Raw genomic sequence first — 4,369 nt, 5'->3', positions numbered from 1 at the left:
TGTCTTGATGATGACAGCTTTGTAGTAGAGGCTAAAGTCTGGGATTGTGATGCCTCCTGCTTTGGTCTTCTTCAAAATTACTTTGGCTATTCGGGGCCTTTTGTGGTTCCATATGAATTTTAGGATTGCTTGTTCTAGTTTCGAGAAGAATGCTGGTGCAATTTTGTTTGGGATTGCATTGAATGTGTAGATAGCTTTTGGGTAGTATTGACATTTTGACAGTATTTATTCTTCCAACCCATGAGCATGGAATGTTTTTCCATTTCTTTATATCTTCTTCAATTTCCCTCATAAGCTTTCTATAGTTTTCAGCATACAGATCTTTTACATCTTTGGTTAGATTTATTCCTAGGTATTTTATGCTTCTTGGTGCAATTGTGAGTGGGATCAGTTTCTTTATTTGTGTTTCTGTTGTTTCATTATTAGTGTATAAGAATGCAACTGATTTCTATACATTGATTTTGTATCCTGCAACTTTGCCAAATTCATGTATCAGTTCTAGCAGACTTCTGGTGGAGTCTATCAGATTTTCCATGTATAATATCATGTCATCTGCAAAAAGTGAAAGCTTGACTTCATCTTTGCCAATTTTGATACCTTTGATTTCCTTTTGTTGTCTGATGGCTGATGCTAGAATTTCCAACACTATGTTAAACAACAGCAGTGGGAGTGGACATCCCTGACGTGTTCCTGATCTCAGGGAAAAAGCTCTCAGTTTTTCCCCATGGAGGATGATGTTAGCTCTGAGCTTTTCATAAATGGCTTTTATGATCTTTAAGTATGTTCCTTCTATCCCGACTTTCTCAAGCGTTTTTATTAAGAAAGGTTGCTGAATTTTGTCAAAGGCCTTTTCTGCATCGATTGACAGGATCATATGGTTGGTTCTTATCTTTTCTTTTATTAATGTGATGTATCACGTTGATTGATTTGCGAATGTTGAACCAGCCCTGCATCCCAGGAATGAATCCCACTTGATCATGGTGAATAATTCTTTTTATATGCTGTTGAATTCGATTTGCTACTATCTTATTGAGAATTTTTGCATCCATATTCATCAGGGATATTGGCCTGTAGTTCTCTTTTTTTACTGGGTCTCTGTCTGGTTTAGGAATCAAAGTAATACTGGCTTCATAGAATGAGTCTGGAAGTTTTCCTTCCCTTTCTATTTTTTGGAATAGCTTGAGAAGGATAGGTATTATCTCTGCTTTAAACGTCTGGTAGAACTCCCCTGGGAAGCCATCTGGTCCTGGACTCTTATTTGTTGGGAGATTTTTGATGACTGATTCAATTTCCTCGCTGGTTATGGGTATGTTCAAGCTTTCCATTTCCTCCTGATTGAATTTTGGAAGAGTGTGGGTGTTTAGGAATTTGTCCATTTCTTCCAGGTTGTCCAGTTTGTTGGCATATAATTTTTCATAGTATTCCCTGATAATTGCTTGTATCTCTGAGGGATAGGTTGTAATAATTCCATTTTCATTCATGATTTTATCTATTTGGGTCATCTCCCTTTTCTTTTTGAGAAGCCTGGCTAGAGGTTTATCAATTTTGTTTATTTTTTCAAGAAACCAACTCTTGGTTTCGTTGATCTGCTCTACAGTTTTTTTAGATTCTATATTGTTTATTTCTGCTCTGATCTTTATTATTTCTCTTCTTCTGCTGGGTTTGGGGTGTCTTTGCTGCTCTGCTTCTGTTTCCTTTAGGTGTGCTGTTAGATTTTGTATTTGGGATTTTTCTTGTTTCTTGAGATAGGCCTGGATTGCAATGTATTTTCCTCTGAGGACTGCCTTTGCTGCATCCCAAAGCATCTGGATTGTTGTATTTTCATTTTCATTTGTTTCCGTATTTTTTTAAATTTCTTCTCTAATTGCCTGGTTGACCCATTCATTCTTTAGTAGGGTGTTCTTTAACCTCCATGCTTTTGGAAGTTTTCCAGACTTTTTCTTGTGGTTGATTTCAAGCTTCATTGCATTTTGGTCCGAAAGTATGCATGGTATGATTTCAATTCTTGTATACTTATGAAGGGCTGTTTTGTGACCCAGTATGTGATCTATCTTGGAGAATGTTCCATGTGCACTCAAGAAGAAAGTATATTCTGTTGCTTTGGGATGCAGAGTTCTAAATATGTCAAGTCCATCTGATCCAATGTATCATTCAGGGCCCTTGTTTCTTTATTGACCATGTGTCTAGATGATCTATCCATTTCTGTAAGTGGAGTGTTAAAGTCCCCTGCAATTACCACATTCTTATCAATAAGGTTGCTTATGTTTGTGAGTAATCGTTTTATATATTTGGGGGCTCCTGTATTCGGCGCATAGACATTTATAATTGTCAGCTCCTCCTGATGGATAGACACTGTGAATATTATATAATGCCCTTCCTCATCTCTTGTTACAGCCTTTTATTTAAAGTCTAGTTTGTCTGATATAAGTATGGCTACTCCAGCTTTCTTTTGACTTCCGGTGGCATGATAAATAGTTCTCCATCCCCTCACTCTCAATCTGAAGGTGTCCTCAGGTCTAAAATGAGTCTCTTGTAGACAGCAAATAGATGGGTCTTGTTTTTTTATCCATTCTGATACCCTGTGTCTTTTGGTTGGTGCATTTAGTCCATTTACATTCAGTGTTATTATAGAAAGATATGGGTTTAGAGTCATTGTGATGTCCATAGGTTTCATGCTTGTAGCGATGTCTCTGGTACTTTGTCTCACAGGATCCCCCTTAGGATCTCTTGTAGGGCTGGTTTAGTGGTGACGAATTCCTCCAGTTTTTGTTTGTTTGGGAAGACATTTATCTCTCCTTCTATTCTAAATGACGGACTTGCTGGATAAAGGATTCTCGGCTGCATATTTTTTTCTGTTCATCACATTGAAGATCTCCTGCCATTCCTTTCTGGCCTGCAAAGTTTCAGTAGAGAGATCGGTCACGAGTCTTATAGGTCTCCCTTTATATGTTAGAGCACGTTTATCCCTAGCTGCTTTCAGAATTTTCTCTTTATCCTTGTATTTTGCCAGTTTCACTATGATATGTCGTGCAGAAGATCGATTCAAGTTACGTCTGAAGGGAGTTCTCTGTGCCTCTTGGATTTCAATGCCTTTTTCCTTCCCCAGATCCGGGAAGTTCTCAGCTATTATTTCTTCAAGTACACCTTCAGTACCTTTCCCTCTCTCTTCCTCCTCTGGAATACCAATTATGCGTATATTATTTCTCTTTAGTGCATCACTTAGCTCTCTAATTTTCCCCTCATACTCCTGGATTTTTTTTATCTCTCTTTTTCTCAGCTCATTCTTTTTCCAAATTTTATCTTCTAGTTCACCTATTCTCTCCTCTGCCTCTTCAATCCGAGCCGTAGTTGTCTCCATTTTATTTTGCAGCTCGTTGATAGCATTTTTTAGCTCCTCCTGGCTGTTCCTTAGTCACTTGATCTCTGTAGCAAGAGATTCTCTGCTGTCCTTTATACTGTTTTCAAGCCCAGTGATTAATTTTATGACTATTATTCTGAATTCACTTTCTGTTATATTGTTTAAATCATTTTTGATCAGTTCGTTAGCTGTTGTTATTTCCTGGACGTTTTTCTGAGGGGAATTCTTCCGTTTTGTCATTTTGAATAGTCCCTGGAGTGGTGCGGGACTTCGGGGCACTTCCCCTGTGCTGTGTTGAATAACTTGCGTTGGTGGGTGGGGCCGCAGTCAGACCTGATGTCTGCCCCCAGCCCACTGCTGGGGCCACAGTCAGACTGGTGTGTGCCTTCTCTTCTCCTCTCCTAGGGGCGGGATTCACTGTGGGGTGGTGTGGCCCATCTGGGCTACTTGCACACTGCCAGGCTTGTGGTGCTGGGGATGTGGCATATTAGCTGGGTGGATCGGCAAGGTGCACACGGGCGGGAGGGGCAGGCTCAGCTCGCTTTTCCTTCGGAGTTCCGCTTTGAGAGGGGCCCTGCGGCACCAGGAGGAAGTCAGACTCACCAGAGGGATGGATCCACAGAAGCACAGCTTTGGGTGTTTGCGTGGTGCAAGCAAGTTCCCTGGCAGGAAGTGGTTCCCTTTGGGATTTTGGCTGGGGGATGGGCAGGGGAGATGGTGCTGGCGAGCGCCTTTGTTCCACGCCAAGCTGCGCTCTGTCATCCGGGGCTCAACAGCTCTCCCTCCCATTGTCCTCCAGCTGTCCCATTCTCTGAGCAGAGCTGTTAGCTTATAACCTTCCAGATGTCAAGTCCCCCTTGTTGTCGGAACACACTCCATCAGGCCCCTCCACTTTTGCAAGCCAAACTCGGGGACTCTGCTTGGCCGGAGGGCCGCCCCTCTGCCCTGGCTCCCTCCCGCCAGTCCGTGGAGCAGGCACCACCTCTCCGCCCTTCCTACCCTCTTCCGTGG

Source organism: Neofelis nebulosa, chromosome 4, assembly GCF_028018385.1.
Source record: "Neofelis nebulosa isolate mNeoNeb1 chromosome 4, mNeoNeb1.pri, whole genome shotgun sequence".
Lineage (NCBI taxonomy): Eukaryota > Metazoa > Chordata > Mammalia > Carnivora > Felidae > Neofelis > Neofelis nebulosa.
The sequence above is the reverse complement of the archived record's forward strand: the minus strand, read 5'-3'. Positions refer to the sequence as shown.